The following is a 26,064-nucleotide window of genomic DNA, read 5'->3' as shown; positions in this document are numbered from 1 at the left end:
TGGTTGTTGTAGTTGTTCGTCTTATCATTGATTTTGATTGAATAGTGATGTTATTTGACTTCCAAGATAGTTTGAAGAGAAATAGAACTTATACTAATTTAGAAAGTGTGTATTTGTGTATATGTTTGTTTGTATGCTTGTGTGTGTGTGTGTGTGAGAGAGAGAATAAAAACATAGAAACAAATATTTGATTTTTATCTTTATCTGTATATATTTATATATGTATGTATGTAGGTAGGTAGGTATGCATGTGTATATGTGTGGCTCTTAAAAACTACTAATTACTGATTTAATTAATTTAAATGTAAGTTCATAACTATTTTCTGATTCTTAAGTTGATTTCACATCTTGACCTAAAGTTTTATAAATTTCAATTACTTTACTTTTAAATTTTTATTCGATTTTAACTAAAATTTAATTTAATGTACAGTTTTGTATTCTTTTGTTGTTGTTGGGTTTATCCATATTGTTTTTGCTGCTGCTGCAGTTGCTGTAAAATTCTTTACAATTTTGTGTCTATGCTAATCAAGTTCCAGACAATACCAGCTATTTCTACTGGCATTTGATTAATTCCACATTCACAGCCACCTCCTGGCAATGAGGTATCTGTGCTGTCTGAGTCTTCAAAAAACTTTATTTCAAATTCCTGCAAAGATATGGAAATAAGAAAATTGGAATTTAATAATTATGCCATATTATGGAATTATTAGATTTGTAAAGAAAAGTAAAATTTAATTTTGAAATTTGTATTAAATCCATCAGGTAGAATTGATGTTGGCTTGGCGGAACATATTTTAGCAAAAATTTAGGAGTTGTATGAGCCGAAAAACCTATTTAAAAATTATGTAAACAAACTGCGTTTGGAAACATAAATTCTTTGTTGTAAGTTGGTTCCATGATAACCTTTCCATATCGAAAGGTTTTTTTTCATAAACATAACACAACAAGCAGAAAAAAAATATATTTTTTTCATTATGTTATTGATGTTCTCTGGAATACGTGAACAAAGTTACTACTTGCGGACTTTATGTGAAAGGAAACATTAATACCAAGGTTTTTATGTATAATCGGCCACCGTACTTGTTTTGATTCATGAGTCACAGCAATTTTGGTGCAATCACTACGAAATGTGTATTGACTGACTGATTAATTTAACGCTCGGGCGAAACGGCTGAAGCTGGAATCTTGATATTTTGCATATGGGTCAAAGTAGGTTTGTAGGGATGATATAATTCTGAATTTTTGAAAATTCGAGCTATAAGAGTACTAAAAGAAGTAACAGATTCTAAAAATCAAATTCATTGTATTGGGCAAACGGATGAAACTAGAACTCTGAAATTTGAAATGAGGGTCCCTAATGCATTATATGAAATTCGAACTATTACGGTACTAGAATACAATTAACTTGGATCCATTCCAAATTATTTATTTAAATTTTGGCATTTGGTATATAAATTGGTAGCAATTGCCAGCTCCATCATTAGCGAAAAGTCTACTTTAAAATTCTAGATTCGTTCCAACAGTTCGAGTTAAGCCTTTTTAGTACTCAAGATGCACAATTTGTTTAGTTTGACAAATTTTTATAATCACAACTTCATACATTCCGTATTAGATTCTCAGACTTTCAAGGTTTTATATATTATTCAAGTTCTTCCTTTTTTAGCCAGAATAATGGGAAAATGTTTACCTTTTACACCAAAAAGTAAAACCATTGCACCAAGGACCCACAAATATTTTTCCTGTTCTAAAGTAATTCGACGTCTCCATACGTAAATCATAGAAGCCAACAATGACCTCTATATCAAATTACAGAATTTCAGCACTATCCCTTCACTTAATACTAACATTATTAACAATTAGTACACATATCAATCCTAGTCAACACCAGACACCAAGAGAGACTTCAATATCATATTTCTGGATTCCAGCTCAATACATTCACTCAATAGCAAAATTAGTAACATTTAGTACTTTTTGAATAATTATGGTACACATTTCCAGATCCACCTCCATATCTTAACCACAGACACCAGCAGTCATATTTATATGGAATTTAAGGATTTCAGCTCTTTTTCTCCAACTAATACTATATTTAGTACTTTTCGCACAATTATAGTACAAAACCACCTCCATATCGTACTTTTAGACACCAACAGTGAATAAATGTCACTGTCAAATCGAATTTCAGCTCTATTTCTTTACCCAATACAAAATTCAGTACTATTTAGAACTTTTTATACAACTATAGTATACATTTCCGAAACCAGCTCCATATCTTAACACCAGATATCCACAGAGATCTCAATATCAGTATTTAGGATTCTAGCACTATCACTTCACCATATTTAGTACCTTAAGTACTTTTCGAAAAAATCTAGGGCGCATGTAAAAACCACCTTTAAATCGTAAACACAGATACCATCAGTAATCAAATGTTAGAATTTTAACTCTATCCCTTCACCTAATACTAAATATAGTACCATTCTGTACTTCTCGTACAATTGTAGTGTCCAAAATAACCTCCCAATACCAAATTTAGCACCATTTAGTACTTTTCGTACAAATATAGGACGAATTTCTGAACCATCGTCAAATTTCAAACACACATACCATCAGTAAACAAATTTCAGAATTTTGTCTCCATCCCTCCACCCAATACCTAATATAGTATCAATCAGTATTTTTCATACAATTGTCTGAGAAATTTCCATAACCACCTCCATATCTCAATTCCGGATACCAACAGGGACCTCAATATTAAATTTGGGGATTCCAGCTCTATCCATTCACCCAATGCCAAATTTGGTACAATTTAGTACTTTTCGTACAAATATAGGACGAATTTCCAAACCATCGCCAAATCTCAAATACAGATACTGATGGTGTCTGAAATCTAAATATCAAATTACAGAATTTTATCTCTATCCCTTCACCCAATACCTAATAAAGTACCATTCGATTCTTTTTGTACAGTTTTATAGTTTTGTAGTACACATTTCCAAAACCACCTCCATATCTCAATTCCACATACCAACAGAGTATCACATACCACATACTAACAAAGACCTCAATATGACATTTGAGGATTCCAGCACTATCCCTTCACCATATTTAGTACCACAAGTATTTTCCGTACAAATATAAGGCGCATTTTCAAACCAACCAAATCTCAAACACAGATGCCTTCAGTAATATAAATATCAACTTTCATATATAGTAATATTTAGTACTTTTCGTGCAATTATAGTACACATTTTCGAAACCACCTCCTTTTATCAACCCCAATTTCCAAGAATTGTTCCTTATTCAAAATTACAAGATTTAACCACTATCTGCTTACTTAAGTCTAGATGGTACCAAATTTACTGCATTTTAGTACTTTTGGTACAGGTATTGCTGGAATTTCGAAAAACCCTTTAGTTTGTCTATTCTACACAACGTCAGGACTCTCACTCCGAATTTCAGATTTCCAACCCTATTCTTTTGCCAATCCCCCGTCATGTTTGAACCAAACCGCATAATCTTAATGCCAACTTTTAGACTTCCATCTCAATCCGTTACCCAAATATGCCAAATTTCCGATTTCAAGCAGTTTCTGTTAACCCAATATCAATTTTAATTTCTCACGCTGAACGCATTTCCATACGCTCTTAGTTTTAAACCTGTCCACCAGCGGAACCTATCCACCAATATTAACCTCTCCACCAATATTGACCCGTATGCAAAATTACAAGATTCCAGCTTCAACGGTTTCGCCGCACAATCAATGTTAAATTTTGTACCATTTATTGTCTTATGTACTCTTGTAGTACATATTTTCAAAAATTATTCCAAATTCCAGAACTGCAGCTCTATCAGTTCGGCCAAAATTTCGAAAACTACCTCCATATTCCAATCACACACTCCTTCAGCAATGTTAATTTCAATTTTCAGGATTCCAGTTCCATCCGTTCCTCCAAATTCAAATTTTACCAAGTTCATACGAAATTGTACAAAATGTAGTACTTTACGTACACTTATAGTGCGAATTTCCAAAAAATGTTTGGTACATCTATCGTATATTCTACAAGTAACTCTTATTCTAAATTTAAGAGTTCTTGCTCTACTGGTTCGTCAAATACGAAGGGTACTATATTTAGTACCTTTTAGTACTTTTCGTACCGTTCAATTACGAATATCAGATAAGGAAATTATAAGAGTCATCCTCACTCAAAACTTTCAGACTCAGACTCTAACTTCAGCCGTTTCGTCTGGGCGTTGATGAATCGTTAAATCAGTTAATCATTTTTTAGCCCGACGTCAAGGAATTGGACGGAAGAAAACAGCAACATCAGCAGAAATGGTTCGAAACCCGCGTCGCAGTGGCCGTAAAATGGCTCGCGAGCTGAACATATCGGAATATTTCATTTGCCAAATATTAAAAAATGAGCTCGGTGTAAACCCATTGAAATTCCAAAAAGTGCAAGAACTTACACCGCAACTGAAAGAAAATAGACTCAAAAGAGCTAAAGAGTGGCTTCGCATGGCCGAATGTTGTGAACTGCCGAATTTAGTTTTCTCCGATGAGAAAACATTCATTGTCCAGCAGTTTGTAAACAAACAAAATGATCGTGTTTACTTGCCAAAGAGGTCAGCTGAAAATGTGCACCTTCGGTTGGCCTCCAGAACTCAAGCGCCGGCCATGCCGAATATTATCCGGAAAATATTCTGGAGGGTGTATTAAAGCCTTGGACATTCCAACAGGACTCAGCAGGTTCCTCGCTTCATTTCCAGCACACAATCGCCAACAAAATCTCCGCATACCAATCCGTTGGACTATTGTGTCAGGAGTATTTTGGAATGCAAGGTTGGCACTAAAAAATACCAAGTGTTGATCACCTCAAGCAAGCGCTTTGCTGGGAATGGGCCAGAATACCGCAGAACAACATTCGGGCAGCGTATGACGGTTTCATTGGCCGTTTGAAGGCCATAAATCGTGCCAAAGGTGACCAATTCGAACAAATCTAAACTTATTCTAAAATTTGATGCTATTTCCGAAATTTTTTAGTTTCATTCAAAAAAATTAAAAAAATGTAAAAATTATGGCGTTTACTTTGTTGCAGTTTTTTATTTCACCTTGTGTTTAGTACATGTCGTACTTTTTAGTACGTATTATCCCCTGCTATGTATGACCCAAACCGCACACAGTTGATCCTAATTTTAGACTTCCAAATCAATTACGTATCCCATACAAAATGTAGTACGATTTCGTATTTCGAAATCCACCTCCAAATCTCAACCCTGCACACGAACAGTTGTCCTAATCCCAAAATTTAGATATCAACTATTTATCTTAAACCTACCCATTAGCAGACATTTACATTTTACTGATAAATCGGTATAACCAAATCCAAATTGTACTGAATTATGTACAAGTTGTTACACATAGTGTACATTTCGAGAAACACATATTTATATCAACTCTCTTTCCAAATTTTATTTTTATTTTTATTAAATTAGGTCTAAAATTACAAAAACACAACCTCATCACACACCCACGCAGTAAGACCGACCCTCGTGCAAAATTTCAAGATTCAAGTTTCTGTCGTCTTGTGTGGGCGCTTATAAGCTCTGTTCTAATAAGCAAAATGGGTCCGACGATATCCTTTCTAATTTTATTTTTGCAATAATAATTTTCAACGTTTTTGTGGTTGGTGATCCAATTTTAATTACTTTCGCCCAGCAAATTATTTCTATTTTTATTTCAAATAAAACAAAAAAACAAACATTGCCAAGTAATGAGAAGTTGAGAAGGTCAAAATAATTTTTTTTTAATACCAACCGTTCACTTGACATAAGTAGCACAACGGCTGCACTTGGCTGTGTGGGTGTGTTTCTCTGTGTGTTTGAGTGTGCTCGATTCCTTTGCTGCTTGTTTTCTCATTTGTCCATTCTTGCCGCCTGCCATTGTCCTTTCTATGCTGAGCGGACATTCGAATTCCGGATACACTCGGCAATTATAGCCAAAATACAAAATGAAGTGCATAATTGGCCACATCTTTAATGAATTTCAACTCAAAGCAATTGCCGTGTCCGAGAAGAGAAAGAGAAAAAAAGAAATCGAAAACAAAAATGGAACAACAGAGCAAAGGCAGTAGGAAAACAGGACACAGAGCAAGAGCAAGAGAAACGAAAAACCAAAGGCAAGGGTAAAAGCAAATAGAATGGTGTTAACAGTTGACTTTTGCTCCATTGTTGACATTTGCCATTGCATTTCGTTTCGCACAACTCTGCCGTTCGACGGCGGAGAAGTCTAGCAGAAGGTCGGTTGGTTGGTCTGTGGGTCAATACAACGCAACACCGAACAAAAGAATTTACGGATGTTTGTATTTTGTTTAATTAAGAAAAACAACCCAAAAACTTTTCAGCTGTCGTCTCGGATGATTTTAATTTAATACTCTTGCCAATGCTGGTGTTCGCTCGTTCGCTCGTTCATTCGTTTATCCGTTCGTTCGTTCGCTATATCCCTGGTCCCAGCTGTAGTCCGAAAACATTTAACACCCAACAATTTTTTCTTTTTTTTGGGGAAAATCCCTTAATGAATACCGTTAATTTACGCAGCAAATTGTAAATGAAATGGAACCGGAAGGAGACTGAAATTGATAATTAAATGAAACTTTAGACAATTATTAGGAATCATCAACGACAAGTTGTTGCATTCGTTCGGGGGTGTGGATAAGGGGAATGGGGGTATGATTTCACAAAGAGCTTAAAATGTTGTGACATTAAATTTAGTTTGGAAAGAACTGTTAATATTTTTTCGTAGATCCGGAATAGGAGGAATGGAATGAAGGTAGATTTGACCATATTGCTGTGTCTTTATTTTTCAGCAATGTTTCATCGTATCTTTGGTGGCATAGCAAAGAGCATCACGAAGACCATTTGGGTATTCCACCAGCTATTAAATATCAGACCAAATATCAAAAGTTGGTTGCATTTTGTTTAAATATTTTGGTATTGAGTGGGGAAATCAGTCTTTTAAGACAGGTTTGACACAGCTCATACGGGTTTAAAATAGTGTTGTGTTCATGGATTCCGATCGCGTATGAGCGATATGAAATTTATGAAATCACTCATACGTTTAGGAAGTGATGTACTGAAATATAAAGCGTTGTAGGTCGAAAGAAAATGAATAAAACCAATTGAATGCACGACTACCCAATGCTTTTATCTCCTTTACCGATTCGGAACCAACGACTATCCCTCCCACAACTGGAACCAAAGTCACGATGTCAGCGTAAAATTACAAGTTTATTATACCCTTAGCCCTCTCTTTCATTTGTTACTGCCAAAACGTGCCTCATCGAAATAATGATTTTAGACCCTAGGTCTCTTTGGACCAAATCCGTTTCAGGACATTTGGAGTCGATCTAGCTATGTCCGGCAGTCCGTCCATCCGTCCGCCCGGCCGTCCCTCTGTCTGCCTGTCTGGCTGGTGCGTACGATAACTCTCGAAGGAAGTATCCGATTTGATCCAAACCTGGTACCTTCACCACAATGTTTTAAAAGAAAATAATTTACTGCGCAGAAAGACAAAGATTAATCCGGTTTTTGCTCCAACTTTGCAAATCCTAATATTTACATCAGTGCTAGATCATGTTTGAACCCACAAAGGTTCAAAATTTTTAATAATTATAATTGCTATAAATGTATGTTAATACAAATATTGTGATGTGTGTAATTTGAAGTTATTCGGATACTTACATCACATCCGAATAACTTCAAATTACACACATCACAATATTTGTATTAACCAAAGGTCTGGTGTGAATATGGAATATATCGGTCCACTCCTTCTGGTACCTCCCCCCCACAAAATATCAATATTTTCAAAGAAAATAATTTACTGCACACAAAGAGAAAGGATCATTCGATTTTTCTCCATCTTTGCAAATCCTAATATTTGCTTCACTGCTAGGTTAGGTGCGAAAATGGACAATATTGGTCCCCTCCATCCAGTACCTCCACCTACAAAGGGTCAAAAATTGGAATAATTATAACTCTTATAAAATGTGATGTAAGTGTCCGATTATCTTCAAATTACACACATCACAATATTTTATTAACCAAAGGCCTGCTGTGAAGATAGAATGATAGTCCAATCCTTCTGGTACTTCCCCCACAAAGGGTCAAATTTTGAATATTCATGAAGTTCATAAACGCGAAAATAACATCCGATTCCATTCCAATTCAGCACATCTTAATGTTTCTATCAACAGTAGATCTGTTATGAAGATGGTAGAGATCGAACTATTCTCTCTGGCACCTCCCCCACAAAGGGTCAAAGTTTTTAATAACCAAAACGATAAAAAAAACCGAAATGAGCATCCGATTTTTTTTTAAATTACACACCTCACAATATTTTTATTAACCCAAAGTCTGCTGAAAAGATAAGATATATCGGTCCACTCCTTGTTCGCGGAGAAATAAAAACACACAACCGGCCGGTTATAATGTATTTTCAAATCTGATTTTATTAAAGAATATTTCTTACTTAAGTGCTACCTAAACTATTCTGACTTAACCTAATCGCAGACACATAATCTTTCTTATTTATTCTAAGATTTAAAAGGAAACATTACATGGATGCGTATCCCTTCATTCAAGTGATCTTGGCTACCTACTGGCGCATTGATATCTATGTGTGTGGGTTATGACCTTTATTATCCTACACATTATCGTATGCGACAGCGCACAAGATCACTGAATATATGATATTTTATGACCACTGGGAAATTGACAATTTTGAAATATTTATTTTTAATGGTTAGATTTTCCCAGCGCCTCAGCCGCACTCAAAAGTATGTACAAAATATTTTGTACATTCTCCCGGGCGGCTCAATATGTATATTTTAGTGAACTGTATTTGAATATGATATAAAAAATATTTAGATATATAGCTTTGAAAATGATTATATTATATAAATTATCCTAGGTAACCGCTTGCAGGAAACGGCTCCACTTTTCTATCCAGCCTCTCTCGCCAATACCACCACCCTTATCTGCCGGTTTCAACTTCCAAGCTTTATAAATCTTTGGCGACTTGTGATTCGGTAGTTGCTGGCTGCGATCATCCAAGGAGTCATTTTTTCTTAGGGCATCCAAGGTTAGGTCATTTATACGCGGTTGCTTTATACGCGGTTGCTTCAATGAGGATTTCCGGTGTTTGTTATTGTTAGCATTCTGTGGAACCGAAGTTTGTTTCGGCAGCTGTGTAATAATCACTTTCTTCTCTTGGTCTCTTTCTTTGTCATCGGATGCTTCGAGTTTTGCCACCATGACTTCCAATTTTCTATTTTGCTGTTCCAGATTTTGTACTTGCTTACTCAGGTCATGCCGTTGCTTCTCAGACTCTTCTCTAATGGTCAGTAGGTCATTTTCAAATTTAGCGACCAAGTACTGTGCCAATTCATGAAGCCTTATTGTGGTATCATTCGCTTCTTTCAGGCCATCTTCTAGTAGTTTGATTCTAGTTGTTGACTCGGCTAATTGTGATTTCATGTTACGGAATTTCTCTTCCTGGGTTTCATCGTTGTTGTCCATATCTTTACCATTTTCCTCTAAGTGAGGACTTGCCGGCGGGAACATGTTCATGTCCTCAAAATCTTGAGCGGCCACAAAAACGCACCAGTCACACTCGCAATCATGTGAATAAAACAGCCAATATCTTCGGGCCATCTCGAGAGTCTTCCGGTCACGTATATACCATTCAGCTTCTCTTTTGTCATCTAAAGGGCATGTTATATCACCCTTTGCCTCTTTTCCACAGCGTGTTGTCTGTGAGGGCCTCTGCTTTGTTGTCAGCCCAAAGTTGGGAAATACAATTTTCGCACACTCCTCAGCCTCCATTGCTACTTCCTCCGGACTAAGGAAATAGAACTCACATTCGAGGCTCAAGCCTTCTGGTGGTTTTAAGCACTCCTCTATTTCAGCCGAATTTCCATCCCACTTGCGGTCTCGTGTTCTCGTGGCCATTAGTTTATTCGCTAGCACGAGGGATTTGTCTACTGCTGCAGAACTTTCCTGGATTCTCTGAGGAATGTTCTTCTTAAAACTTGTCAACTTTTGTTGTAGAACGTAATAGGCGTTTTCTACCAGAATTTTGTATCGATTCACGTTCTGAATATTTTTAAATTGGCTTGCTGATGCCAATGTCGTGCAGAAATAATCTGCCAAAACTAGGAAACTTTTCTCTTGATCCATATTTTTTTTTCGGATGTCTTTTGAATTTTAACGTGGGACAATTTGATGTCCTCTTTTCAATCTAATATATATGTATATTTTATTTTATTGGGACTTTTGTTGTCCTCTTTTCACTTTGTTTTTGCCCCTATGGCTTTTTTTATTTATTTTCTTTTTTATTTTGCCACTATGGCTTTTTTGTTGTATTTTGCCCCTTAGGTCTTTTTTTTTTTGTATTTTACCCCTTAGGTCTTTTTTATAAATAGTCCCTTCGGCTATTTTAGAATGCCCCTATGGTCTCATTTAAAATGCCTCAACGGACTTGTTTGTAGCAATTCTTCTCTTTTTTGAATAAAAGCTACTTTTTTGGTTTTTCTGAGTTTCTTACCACTGGTGGGGGATAACTCAAACCAGTTTTATTTTAGGTCGTCGATTCTTTATTTTTCGAAGGACCAATGTTCGCGGAGAAATAAAAACACACAACCGGCCGGTTCTAATGTATTTTCAAATCTGATTTTATTAAAGAATATTTCTTACTTAAGTGCTACCTAAACTATTCTGACTTAACCTAATCGCAGACACATAATCTTTCTTATTTATTCTAAGATTTAAAAGGAAACATTACATGGATGCGTATCCCTTCATTCAAGTGATCTTGGCTACCTACTGGCGCATTGATATCTATGTGTGTGGGTTATGACCTTTATTATCCTACACATTATCGTATGCGACAGCGCACAAGATCACTGAATTGTACACATGTGATATTTTATGACCACTGGGAAATTGACAATTTTGAAATATTTATTTTTAATGGTTAGATTTTCCCAGCGCCTCAGCCGCACTCAAAAGTATGTACAAAATATTTTGTACACTCCTTTGTACCTCCCCCACAAAGGGTCAACATTTTGAATATTCATGAAGCTCATAAAACACGAAATGACCATCCGATTACATTCAGGCTTGCCACAACTCAATGTTTCCATCACCACAAGATCTGTTATAAAGATGGTAGAGATCGAATTATTCCTTCTGGTACTTCCCACACATAGAGTTTAAGATTTTTGAAAAACAAAACGCTCAAAGAAAGCGAAATGAGCATTCAACTCTCTTTAAATTTCACACATCCAAATATATTTGCTAACTCAAGATCTGTTGTGAAGATGATATGTATCTGCTAACCCCTTCTGGTACCTAAGCCCAAAGAGTCGAAATTTATGATTTCGCATAAAATTGGATACCAATATTTTTATCTGTATTAGATGAAGTATGAAAATTGAATATTTCGGTCCACTATGTAACAGACACGCATATTTGCACATTTTCCCAAAATTTGCACATACAGGGTGAGATAAAAAAAAACTATAACAAAGTCAAAGGACATAATTTTTACATTTTTTTTAAATTTTATTGAATGAAAACAAAAAATGTCGTAAATAGAATATTAGAATAAGTTTAGATTTGTTCGAATTGGTCTCCTTTGGCACGAATTGTGGCCTTCAAACGGCCAATGAAACCGTCACACGCTACCCGAATGTTGCTCTGCGGTATTTTGGTCCATTCAAGGCGAAGCGCTTGCTTGAGGTGACCGACACTTTGTTATTTTTTAGTGCCAACCTTGCTTTCCAATATACTCCAGACACAATAGTCCAACGGATTGGTATATGGAGATTTTGGTGGCCATTGTGCGCTGTTGGAATGTCCAAGGTCTGCTGCCAAATGTTTAATGCTTCAATACACCCTCCAGAATATTTTCGCGAGAATATTCGGCATTTATTTTGATGCCACAGTCAATTGATACGAGCGGAGAGCGACAATCGGCTATTATGGCGGCCCACACCATCACCATGTCCGGCGCTTGAGTTCTGGTGGCCAAACGAAGGTGCACATTTCCAGCTGACCTCTTTGGCAAGTAAAAACGATAATTTTGTTTATTTACAAACTGCAGGACAACGAATGTTTTCTCGTCGGAGGGAGAGAAAACCAAATTCGGCAGTTCACCACTTTCGACCAAGCGAAGAAACTCTTTAGCTCTTTTAAGTCTATTTTCTTTCCGCTGCGGTGTAAATTCTTACACTTTTTTGGAATCTCAATGACTTTACCCCGAGCTCATTTTTCAATATTTGCCGAATGAAATATTGCGATATGTTCAGCTCACGAGTTATTTTTCGGCCACTGCGACACGGGTTTCGATCAAGTCGCTTCTTTACTTTTCGAACCATTTCTGCTGATGTTGCTGTTTTCTTCCGTCCTCTTTTTTGATGTTAGGCTACGCTACGAGTATCACGGTAACGGGCGATGGTACGAGACACAAAAGATTTATTTACATTTAAATGCTGGAGTGCTCTAACGATAGCCACTTGTGGTTTTCCAGCCAAAGATAAAGAAATCACACTATCACGCTTTAATTCCATCACGAAGAACTTTTTTTTCGGAAAAATTCTCACCAGAATGCTTTTGTACGCTTGTCGACAATATAATGAGCTGTCACTGGAATAATTTTAACAGCTGACGGAAGAGTGGCTTAGAAATGACAGCAGTCTGAAGTTGGTTTCAGTTTTTCATTTCACCCTGTATTTTTGGGGTTTTTGGCCACATTGTTGCAAATTTTTTCTTGCTATAAAGTCGAAATAGAGATTTCTTTTTTTTGGTTACTTTATTATGGTGAAATTTATTAAAGAACATTTTAGTCTTTAACATTTTCCTTCCCAAATGATGCTTTGTAAAAGAATTTAGCATAAATTCACATACAGTAGTGTACTGTTTTAACCCTCACATTTTATAAACAAAGATTCATGATATTTTTTTATGTTACCTATTAAGTTTACAGATTTATTTTGTTCAGAGACTTACATTAAAATTTTAGTTGGAATAATTCTTTCTTTGACACTTTCCCCGAAAAATGAAGTATTAAGGGAGATTTTGATAAAGGATGTAAACGTGTTCAATTTGTAGAAAAAAAAGCAATCACATGTCATATATAAATTTCGAATGCAATTTTCTTTAAAATTATTATACCTCGATAAATGGTTTCTTCAGAGATTTATTGTGAAATTTGATATAGAAAATTTCTTCTCTTGACACTCTCTGCCTAAAACCAAATTTTATGTTACTTTCAAGCCTTAAATCGAAGAAAATCCGAGGAAAATTATAAAATATTTTCAATTTTTTATGGCTTCATTGATGTAAATATATTCTTCTCCCTATATATAATGGACATAGAGCATTTTTTAATAGGTATCTCAATAAACATATCCCATTAAAGTAAATTTTTATTCATTTTACAATCCAACAACATATGTTTCGTGCTCTTCCAACCAAACTTCTCAATGCAGTTGATTTTATTTCTCATGGACACAGAAACAGAGAGAGAGAGAGAGAGATAGAGAAGAGATATGTTGCCTACTTGTTTTCTAGTGGCCCACATCTTTGTGGCACACTCAACTAAGACATGGGGTTCTTAAAATAAATCCATGTGAGGTTTATAAAGAAAATTTCAAAAAGAAATTGTGCTACGGCCTAGAAACGACAACAACTACAGATACAAATTAACATTTTCTCTCTTTTATGCAATACCTTAATAGCCAAAGCTTTGTTGCTGGATTTTAAAGCAGAAATTGTTTCCTTTTTGTGGCCTGCAGAACGAAATAAATTTCAATTATATATCCTGCAGAACTATTTTAAAGGGTTATGTTGTTCTTCTTCGTTTTTCTTCTCCCTCTTTTTGAGCCAAGACACAAGGGCATGAAATTACCACTAGGACATGCCGAGCAAGTAAATCGGAAAAAAGTAGTGTTGGGCTTAGGAAAAAGTTTAAGTTTTTATCCGATAAGATGTTTTAAGAAGCTCAAGTTTGATCATTTTCAATTTACATAATTAAAGTTGTTGTTGCTGGTGCCAACAAGAACACCGAAACTAACAACACTGAGATGCCAGCAACCAACCAACCAAAAAAAAAAATGAAAAAAACGATTGCGAAAAACCAACCCCTACATGTAAATGAAGAAGAATTGTCTTACTTTAAACCGGAGGGGCAAGTAAAGTGGTTTTTTTATTCTTGGTTGGATAAAACTTCTGCATAGAACCACAAGATAGCCGCTTACTGGTCTTTAGGGGGCTGAACTAAATATTTGTAAATATTTCATTAAGATTTAATTGAAATTGAAAGAAAAAAAATATTTTGAAAATGTTGCAGAGGAAAACAACAACAAAGTTTTGCCTTTCCATAGGGAAAATGTAAATTCGGTTTATACTTAAAATTGGAATTTCGCTCAACATATACCCTTCCTCAGTACAACGATATGATTGGACCATACATCACCAAACGAAGGTAATTCTTCAAATTTCCAAAATATTGCTATAAAATATATATTTTTTTAAATTCTTCTCATTAGAAAAGGGAGAGGCCGAATAACACGTTTAAGGGAAATGTAAACCAATCACATTCGGCATTACCAGTTGATTGATTATGGGTTATTTGTAAAAAAAAAAAAAAACAAGTTAAAAAGAATCAGTCGGCTTTGTGTGTGCCCTCAGCCAATCTCAAGTTTCTGGTTGAGAGAAATATTTAGATATCGCAAGTTGTAAAGAATTGTTAACTTGTTTCCCAAGTTATGACAGTTAAAGTATTGAAAATTGTGAACCCTACGTGGGGGAGGTACCAGAAGAAATGGTCCGATCTCCACTATCTTTATAAGGGATCTTGTGTTAATGGAAATATTGATGTACCAAGTCTGAGCTTCATAGATATTCACTCTTATTTCGCAATATATGAGAGTTATAATTATTCAAAATTTTGACCCTTTGTGCAAAAACAGGGTGAGATAAAAAACGGAATAAAGCCAAACGACATAAGTTTTAAATTTTTTATATTTTATTGAATAAAAGCAAAACTGTCGGAAATAGCATCAAATTTTAGAATTAATTTAGATTTATTCGAATTGGTCACCTTTGGCCTTCGAACGGCCAATGAAACCGTCACACGCTGCCCGAATGTTGCTCTGCAGTATTTTGGCCCATTCCCGGCGAAGCGCTTGCTTGAGGTAATCGTCACTTTGGAATGTTTTAGTGCCAACTTTGCTTTCCAAAATACTCCAGACTCAATGGAACAACGGATTGGTATCCGGAGATTGTAGTGGCCATTGTGCGCTGGAAATGGAGCGAGGAACCTCTTTTTTAACCATTCTTGGTTGGCGCGTGCTGAGTGTGATGGTGTTGAGCCCTGTTGGAATGTCCACGGTCTGCGGCCAAAATGTTTGCGTGCCCAAGGCTTTAATACACCCTCCAGAATATTCTAGCCATAATATTCGGCACTTATTCTGATGCCACGGTCGATTATTACGAGCGGAGAGCGACTATCGGCGGTTATGGCGGCCCACACCATCACCATGGCCGGCGCTTGAGTTCTGGTGGCCAACCGAAGGTGCTCATTTTCAGCTGACCCCTATTTGGCAAGTAAACACGATCATTTTGTTAACAAGCGAAGCAACTCTTTAGCTCTTTTGAGTCTATTTTCTTTTTGTTGCGGTGTAAGTACTTGCACTTTTTAGAATTTCAATGGCTTTACCCCGAGCTCATTTTTCAATATTTGCCGAATGACGGGTTTCAATCAAGTCGCTTCTTTACTTTTTGAACCATTTCTGCTGATGTTGCTGTTTTCTTCCGTCCACCTCCTTGACGTCGGGCTATGCTACCAGTATCACGGAAACGAGGAAACGGATAACTTTTTTTTCTGGAAAATTCTCACCAAAATGCTTCTGTTCGCTTGTAAAAATAAAATGAGCTGTCACTGGAATAATTTTAACAGCTGTAGGACGAGTGGCTTTGAAATGACAGCAGTCTGAAGTTTGTTGCAGATTTTTCATCTCATCCTGTAATGTTAACAAAAATATTTGGATGCGTGAATTTAAAATAAGCAGATGCTTATTTCGGATTTTATAATCATTTTGGTTATTCAAAACTTTGATCCTTTGTCGGGGAGGTGCCAGAAGGAATGGTCCGATCTCTACCATCTTTACAATAGATGTTGTGATGATGGAAATATAGAGATGTTGGAAGTCTGAATGGAATTGGATGTTAATTTCGCGTTTTATGAAATTTAGGCCGTTGGTGGGAGAGGTATCAGAAGAAGTGGACCAATATATCCCATCTTCATAGCAGATTGTGCGTTAGAAGAAATAATGGGATGTGTGAAATATGAAGAGAACCGGATGCTTATTTCGGATTTATAATAGTTTTGGTTATTCAAAACTTTGACCCTTTACGGGGGAGGTACCAGAATGAATGGTCCGATCTCTACGATCTTTATAACAGAAACTTTAATAAGTATCCATGGAAATATTGAGATATTTGGCGTCTGAATGGAATCTAATGTTAATTTATCGTTATATTACCTTCATTGATATTCAAAATTTTAAACCTTTGTAGAGGAGGTACAAGAAGGTGTGGACATATATATTCCATCTTCACACCAGTCCTTGGGTTAACAAAATATTGTGATGATTTTACAAGAGTTATAAATATTCCAAATTGTGACCTTTTGAGTGTGAGATACTTGATGGAGTAGACAGATATTGTTCATTTGCGCACCTGACCTAGCACAAATGCAAATATTAGAATTTGAAAAGTTGGAGCAAAATCGGATTATCCGTTCTCTTTTTTTGTGCCGTAAAATATTTATTTTTGCAAGTTTTGACCTTTTGTGGGGGAGGTATCTGAAGGTGTGGACCGATATTGCCCATCTCTGAACTCGATATAAGTTTTACAATAATACTACGATGTTCCATGTTTGGACCAAATCGGATATTCACTTCGAGAGTTGTAGTGTGCACCAGCCAGCAGACAGATCGACAGACGAACATCTCTAGATCGACTCCAAAACGGATTTGGTCCTAAGAGACCTATGGTCTAAAACTGTTATTTCGACTAGGCACATTGTGGCCGTATCAAATGACATATTCCTTCTGTAGCCGTATGGCTGATAGTAAAAAACTTTACTACCTCATAGTCACAATCATGGCCTACATACTAAGACTACTTTTGACAATAAACCTAGTAGCTTTTACCCCATTGTAATTTGACTTTCTTTAGATTTCAATTATATCTTTTGACAACAAACTTTGTTGTCAGATGGGCTTACTGGTCAAACTTATGTAGATAGTGGTTACAATGTTGTCGAAATTGATAAATCATACAATTTGTCACATTTGTTTTCTTTAATAGCATTTATTTTCAATTTTGCAATTATTTTGTAATTTCCAATACCGACAATGACAACAATTTTAAATTAATCCCCATTTCAACCAAAAAATAATTAATTTCCTTCCTTGGAACGGGGCTAATTACCAATATTGGTCGTTTCAACAAATATACCCCTTTCCACCACCCTTAAGATCAACAAAGGGTCACAATTTATTGATTACTTTTCACTTGAATTTTAATCTCAATTTTTTTAGAGGTCTTAAGTCGACAAAGAAGAGAAAAAAAATCGAAAACATTATCGCAAACTGTTTATTTAGGGTGACTAGAATGAAAAAGCAAAAAAATAAATGAAAAAAGTTTTCAATTGAATTGAAGTAATTTAAATATTTCTTTATCTTTGGCATTTCCATTGAAAATAACAAAAAAAGTGGCTTTGCTTTGCAAATTCACAATTGGTGGCCCACACCTTTTTTGCTGTGACATTTAATTTACCCTAGGCTCACTTTATTTTTATTTCTTGAAAACCGCATCAAAGCAAAGGTGATAAGCTTTTAAAGAATTTCAGGTGCGGGAGTAAATTACTCTTGGTTGGGTTTATTTATTTTGATTTGATTAATTAAAAATGATTTAGTTTTTACTGCATGGATGCTAATTAAAGTTTCGGATTTCCTTGTTGGTTGGGGAAGTTTAGAGCACAATTGAGTAATAAATGTCAATTGAGAAAGAAAGGATGATATGGCTAGGGGGACTAATCATACTGCTATGTATTTCCTATAATTATATTACGGATCATAAAATCTTGAAGTAAGATTTCTGAATTCAGTAAAAAAAATTGATTGATTGGATAAAAGTTTCGCTATCTATTTGTTCAGTTTGACAAAATGTTTTAATCGAAACATCATATATCGTACTAAATTTTCAGACATTTAAAGTTTAATATATTATTCAAAATTATCCTTTTTCGAAAGAATAATAGGGAAATGCTTGCCTTTTACAGCGAGAAGGATATTAGTAAAACCACTGTTGTGTTCACATGTCCTTCTCGCTTTTAAAGGTAGGTATTTTCCTATTGTTCTTTCAAAAAAGGATAAACTTGAATAATTTATTAAACATCGAATTTTTCTGTTCAAAACTATATCAACGCCATTCCATAATAATGGTCACAGCCATATCTAAATCCTAGAAACCAACACTGACCTAAATATCAAATTTTAGGATTCATGCTCTATCCATTCACTCTACGGCAAATTTTGTACGCATTTCAGAAGCCCATCTCCAAATCTCAATCTCAGATACCAACAGTTATCTAAATATTAAATTTCAGAATTTTATCTCTATTCCTCCAAACCATATCAGATTTTAAAAGGCCATAACTCCTAAAATATTGAGTTTTCGGCGTTTTTAGCTTTTAGCTATCAGTTTCATAAGCATGAATTATTGAATATTTTAAAACGGCCATAACTTCTTAAATATTGAGTTTTCGGCGTTATTAGTTATTGTTTGTGATCAGTTACTTACTTATTTCTATCCCTTCATCCAATGCCAAATAGAGTACCATTCAATACTTTTCGTACAATTATAGTACATATTTCTGAAATCACCTCAATATGTCCAGGATACACATGAACAGCGACCAAAATTCATAATTTCATATTTCAAACACTATCTGTTCACCCAATACCAAATTGTATTAAATATAGTACCATTTAGTACTTTACGTGTACTTTTAGTACACATTTCCAAAACCACCTCCACGCACACCAAGTGTCTAGTTTTTAGCTCACATAATACCAAATGGTACCATTTTGAAAGTTCAGTACCATTTTAGAACTTTTCGTAACCTTAAAATTTCGGAATTTTAGCTCTTCCGTTTATCCAATATAAAGTATTGAATTTTTGCTACCTATTAGAATTTTTCATATCTTTCCAGTACGAATTTCCTAAAACCCACATAGAGAGAGAGAGAGAGAGAGAGAGAGAGAAAGGATCATTCGTTTTGGTGCAAACTTTGCAAATCCCAATATCAGTGCTGGGTGAGGTGCGAAAATAGACAATATTAACCCACTCTATCAAATGCCTCCCCCAAAAAGGGCCACAATGTAGAATTATAACTCTTATAAAATGTGAAATAAGAGTCCGATTATCTTCAACTTTCACACATCCCAATATTTTAAGTAACACAATAATTGCCGTGAAGATGGGTACATCGGTTCACCCCTTCTGGTACCTCCTCCACAAGGGGTCAGAATTTGGAACAGTCATAATGCACGTAAGACGCGAAATATTCAACCGATGCTTTTCAAACTCAGCACATTTCAATATTTCTATCAACGCAAGATCTGATGTGAGGATGATAGATATGGGTCCACTCCTTCTAGTACCTTCCCCACAAACGGTGAAAATTTTGAATATCCATGAACCTCGTAGAAGCACTTAAAACTATTATGAACACGACATCAGGAGGTGTCAGATGGGATACAGCGGCTCACTCCTTCTTGTACCTGCCCAAAAACGAGTCAACATCTTGAATAGCATCCGAATTTCTTAAAATTTTACACAACCCCTTATATTTTTACTGACAACGTTTTTGGCTCCCCCAAAAACGGTTACACTCTTCAATACTCTCATAATAAATCTATCATAACATACGATAAAGTGGAACGGACCTCTATATTTGGTACTTCGCACATATTTCAACATTTTCCAAAAATTATCTCATATAAACGAAGTATTCGATATAGTACAAATCGGGAGCGTTGCAATATTTATATCAGGCTTAGGTCAGATACGAAATGGAAAATATTTATCCACTCCTTTGGAACTCCCCCCATAATGGGTCAACATTTTCAATAATCATAATATATATAAATATATGTCAAAATATATGTAAATATACGGACATTGATACTTTAGAATTTTTTTTTCAATTCAAATTCCGATAAAACAGTCAATCGTTTTGGTGATTTATGAAAATACGAGAATATTTTTGAGATAATGGAAAATATATTCCGAATTTCTGGAATCTTCGAAGTAGAGTTTAAAATTAAGGTCAGAATTGGCGAAGAGCAATTAATCTATATTGGCCTTTACAAACAATTGTACGCCCATGCTTTAGAATCAAAATTCAATTCTGAGGCCCCCTTGCTATGTCGGTGAAGTCGACACGTTATCTTCATGTTGGATCTCAAATCATTTTTATACCCTACACCACATATTTCATTTGGTGAAATTTGGTCCGGTATATCTATTGATCAAATAAATTGATTTATGCATGTCAGTCCGTCTGTCCGTCTGCCCATGTATTCATTTATTATCCGATTGAGATGAAATTTTCCAAACAACATTTGTTTGACCCAAGGACGAACCCTATTGAAATTGATAATCGGTAAAAATTTAGATATAGCTCCCATATATATCTTCGTTCGATTTACCTTTTATTGTGCACCAAACGTGTAATATCAACCCGAATAGTATGGAATTTTGTACATACAACCAAATTAGGCCTGAAACTAAGTATGCCAAATTTGATCGAAATCGGTTCAGATATACCTATAGCTTCCATATATATTGTTCATCCGATTTGTTATTTTTGTCCTCCGCAGCCGTAATATGCACTCTGTAACAACGATATTCAGGGAAATATATGAAATACAGCTCAGAAATACCTTTGCTAAATTTCATCGAGATCTGTTCAGATTTGGATATAGCTTCCCTATATAAAACTTCGTCCGATTTACCTTTTATTGTGCACCAAACGTCTAATATTTGCCCAAATGGGATGGAATTTGGCTCATACGACCGAATTGAGTCTAGAAGGTAGTATGCCAAATTTGGTGAAGATCGGTTCAGATATAGCTATAGCTATAGCTATTTAGGGAAATATATCAAATACAGCTCAGAAATATCTTTGCCAAATTTTATAGAGATAGCTTCAGATTTGGATATAGCTTCCATATATATCTTTATCTGATTTCAAATTAATTTTGCACCAAATGGGCAATACAAGTCCCAACTTAAAAGATACAAATGCTTCGGCATATTTAGTCCTTTGAATTTTAAATTATAATTATAATTATAGGGTGTATGATTGAATTCTCCCATAACAACTTTTAATTGTCATGTGGAGCTCAACTAAATTAGCAAAGTGGTGTAGGGTATTATAAAATCGGCCCGATCGACTTTAGGACTTTCTTTACTGTTTTTTTTTGGAGATTTCGTACATAATATTTTCATTATATTATAATAAGCATAATCCCCACAGCTATCGGTCATACTCCCCATGGGGATTATGTCTGTTTTGAAAACGGTCATAATCCTAATTTTATTATGGGGTTATGTCCAGGCACCGCACTATTTATCTCATTAAATTACGAATTTTCCACCAAAGTGGTTATAATTTGTCATTCCTTTATTTTAAATGCTGTGAAGGTTATAAAAGTTATTTCGAGTTTCTTGAATTATTTCATATGTTTGTTTTTTTTCCAAGCCATAAAATCACCTAATTTGGTCTATTTTGTGGAATTTAATCTTCCCCACGGACGAGAGTATTAAAATCCAATTCGTTATTTCATTTATTTTATTTTTGTTTCACCCAAACACCATTTGAATTAATGACCTCCATGCTCGTTAAATTCCTCTCCCCTTCCTTCCACCTATTTCTATTTTTCGATTTTATTTCATTTTGCCAAATACATTTGCAAATAATAAAATCTGCTTTCGGTATAGATTTTAAATTATAGATTAAATTTTCCCAAATGTTCAATTTATTATGGGATACCCGATCGATCTGCCGGGCAATACTCCAATTGCATTTGCACCACACAATAATCAGAATGAATCCCATTCATGCATCCCATATCTCATTAGTGTTGCGGAGGGGTGTGGGAAGATGGGGAATTAAGTGACAGTAGCAAGCACACGTTCGACCAGTTCATTCATTACTCATCGGATATCATCTCAATTTACGGTGTTGAGGTGTGTGTGTGGTTCATGCGAAAGGCGAGAAGAAAAAATGAAACAACACCCGAGCACGGATGGGGGATTAGCAGAAATGAGGTTATGCGAGAATGTAACTAGCTGCAGCAACAGCAACAAAAACAACTATGTATTTAAATTTATTACTATTTACGCTGTTAAGTAGCGAAAAGTAAGCACTGCGGTTACTCCCAAATGCGATTACAACAACAACAGAAGCAGTAGATGTGGCAGTGGCAGTAACAGCAACAACTGGAACACACAATTGTTCCACTACATTTCGCACAAAGACATTTTCGAGTGTTGAATGTTCTCTGGCGGCTGAATTGACTGCCACAACGAGGACCCCCATGCACCAACACCACCACAGCTACGTGCACAAGGTAATCTTGCCAAAATGGAAAAGGAGGTGAAGCAAAGAGAGGGGATGGATGTTGTTGAATAGCTTAATGTTAAATTGCAGTCGGAGAATTGTGGCAGTGTGGCGACATAAAATCCAATTGGAACACAAACAGAAATTCGCAATTGTTGTTGTTGTTAATCTCCACTTGAACACGTTTGTATTTAGTTTTTGGAACCACCAGCGGAATAACATTTGCACCTGATGTTCTTGTGGCACACTGAATGCGGTCATTGTCGTGTCAGCAGCAACAATAACAACGACCAGCAGCAGTGGCAGTTACCAGCTACCAAAGTCTGTAAATGAGGAGGAATGGCCGGATAACAATGTCATCGACGACGATGACGACAGCAACTAAAACTAAACTCGAGTAATATTTTCTATTTTTATTATGAGAAATACAAAAAAAAAAAAAAAAAAAAAAAATATACAACAGCAACCACAACAACAACAACGTATTACATTTTATTTATTTTTTCAGCATTTTGGGGAAAGTAGTTCGCTTATGTTGAACTTAGTTAAATATATGTGTGGGTATGTAGATATACATTGCAAACAGAAATTACACTGTCTAACTTATTGCAAAAATATTTTATTGCCAGAACGTGTTTGAGAGATATGTATGATAGATTTACGGGATCGTTAAATAAAATAAAATGATGTAAAGTAATGATGGGACTCATGATAAGACTTCGTTTATTATATCCAAAATACAATGTGACGTGATTCCCGAAATCAATTGGGCGGATCGAGGTAGCAGTGAAATAACTGACTGACTAAAAAACAAGCTCAAGAGTATCAGTCGGTTTTGCCGACAGATTAATACCCTCAGCCTTTATCCGTTTTTATACCCTCCACCATACTATGGATATATATTAATTTTGTCATTCCGTTTGTAACTCCTCGAAATACTCATGTCAGACCCAACAAAGTATATATATTCTTGATCAGCGTAAAATTCTAAGACAATTTAGCCATGTCCGTCTGTCTGTCTGTGCGTCTGTCTGTTGTAATCACGCTATTTTTCGAACAAATTGAGATAGAAGGCTAAAATTTTGCACACATATATATTTTGCCAGTAGGCAGGTTAAGTTCGTAAATGGGTCATGTAGGTCCAAGTTATCATATAGCGCCCATATAACGATACCTCCCGATATTCGGTATTTTCATGATTTTAGTGACATTATTCACCGGAATTGCTTCGAATTTGGCATTTGAAGACGATTTAGCCATGTCCGTCTGTCTGTCTGTCTGTTGTAATCACGCTATCTTTCGAACAAATTGAGATAGAAGGCTAAAATTTCTCACACATGTATATTTTGCTAGTAGGCAGGTTAAGTTCGTATATGGGCCATATAGGTCTAAGTTATCATATAGTCCCCATATAACGGTACCTCCCGATATTCGGTATTTTGATGATTTTAGCGACATTATTCACCGGAATTGCTTCGAATTTGGCATTTGAAGTTCGTAATGTATACTACAGCCTAAGACAGAAAATTATCTGTGCAGGTTCTCGTCTTCGTATAGCCCCCATATAACATTTTATAATAGTTATTTTTACACAAAATGTTTACCCGTTATGGGGGAGGTATTAAAGGGAATGGACCGACATATCCCAACTATTAAAAATTTTGACCTTTGTAAAGGAGGTACCAGAAGGTGTGAACCGGTATATCCATGGTAGAAGAATACGGGTAGATACATCAACGCTTGGGAACATTGATATGTCAAAAAAAAAATTAAATTTCTTTTCAAATCTAAGTCGATTTTTATATGTTTTTTTTTTATACGACGTCATTCGGAGGTTATTATAATACGCGTTTTTTTAACAATTTTTACAAATTGAAATATTTTTTCATTCAACATTTTCAATTCCAAATTTTGGTTTGACAGTTCCTTGTCCCAGCAGCTGTGTCGATGTGTCAGTCTACCTATATTCTTCTGCCATGGGTATATGTTATTTTCACACCCTATATCCATATTTTCACTCCTCGAGGCTTGTCCGCAGGCAACATTCTTTGCGTCAATTGAATTTTGTACGGGAACAAATGCAAATCAATGCGAATAATCCGTTGTAAAGTGGACCGAGCCATACCCAACTGCTGAGAACGGCGTTTTTGGGATGTTCTTGGGGACCTCTCAACACTGGCTAGTACGGCAGCGATATTCTCGGCCGATCGCCTTGGTCGACTTTTATATGGCCTCTTCGGATTAGAAAGAGCCTTACCAGTCGAAAATTTTTCGTATAAACGCTTAATGGTGTTCTTCTCACATTTTTTAATGTTTTAAAAGCACGTTGAGTTTTCACAATTGACTTCTTCTGTTGAATGTAAATTTCAGAGAGCTCGGGTGGCGTGTATTGGTTCATGGTAAAAATCTGCTTAGACTGACGCTTCAAACGCGGTATGTCATTAAGCGATGTGACATCTGTGTCAAAAGTTATGGCGTTGCCAGATGGGTCCGTCGAATATGGGCAACCCTGTATATATTTCGCATTTTATAAGCGTTTTAGATATTTCAAATTTAGACCCTTTGTGGGGAAGATATTCAAAGGAGTGGTCCAATAAATTCCATCTTCACATCATCGCATACTCCCTTCGAGAGCTATCGTACGCACCAGCCAGACAGACGGGCTGGCATCGCCTAATCGACTCCAAATGTCCTGAAAGGGATTTTGTCCAAAGAGACCTAGGGTCTAAAACCTTTATTTCGACTAGGCACGTTATGACCATATCAAATGATATATATGCTTTCTAGCCATATGACTGAGGGTATAAAATCGGTCAGACGAAGCGGCTAAAACTAGAATCTTGAAATTTTACATGAGGTTTAGTTTTGGTACGTAGGCGTCTTGGGTTGGGTTTTAGAAATTCGTGCGAAGAGGGTACGAAAATTACTAAAATGTACTAAACATTGAATACTTTGTTTTTCATAAACGGAATGAGTTAGAATTCTGAGACTTGGAATAAGAGTCAGTGATGGAGTGCAGGATAGATGGGGTTAAAAAAATTTCTAAAATGGCTCTAAGCTTCTAAAATAATAACCAATGTTATTATGTGAACGGATAATTATCCTTGAAATTTTGGTATGAGAATCTAGGCTGGAAAGCTCGTTTGATATATGAATGTGCTTTTGGAAATGTGTACTAAGTGTGCCAACTGTACTAATTCTTACAGTACGGATTAAGGTGAACTTATAAGGCTGAAGTTTGGTATTAGAATGGTACTATATTTAGTATTGGGTGAAAGGATAGAGATAAAATTCAA

The 26,064-nt window shown here is 35.7% G+C and overlaps 1 protein-coding gene across 1 annotated transcript in view; it reads right to left on the bottom strand.

The window, feature by feature from the left end:
• Positions 1 to 374: 374 nt before the first annotated feature.
• Positions 375 to 26,064, bottom strand: part of LOC101896333 (mucin-3A) — a 266,310-nt gene continuing 240,620 nt past the window's right edge. The window contains exon 8 of the mRNA XM_011292830.3: positions 375 to 646. The gene's annotated coding sequence lies outside the window, so the exon portion shown is untranslated. The remainder of the gene's footprint in view (positions 647 to 26,064) is intronic.

The sequence above is a fragment of the Musca domestica genome, unplaced genomic scaffold, assembly GCF_030504385.1.
Source record: "Musca domestica strain aabys unplaced genomic scaffold, Musca_domestica.polishedcontigs.V.1.1 22, whole genome shotgun sequence".
Lineage (NCBI taxonomy): Eukaryota > Metazoa > Arthropoda > Insecta > Diptera > Muscidae > Musca > Musca domestica.
This window is presented reverse-complemented; position numbering and strand designations above follow the sequence as displayed.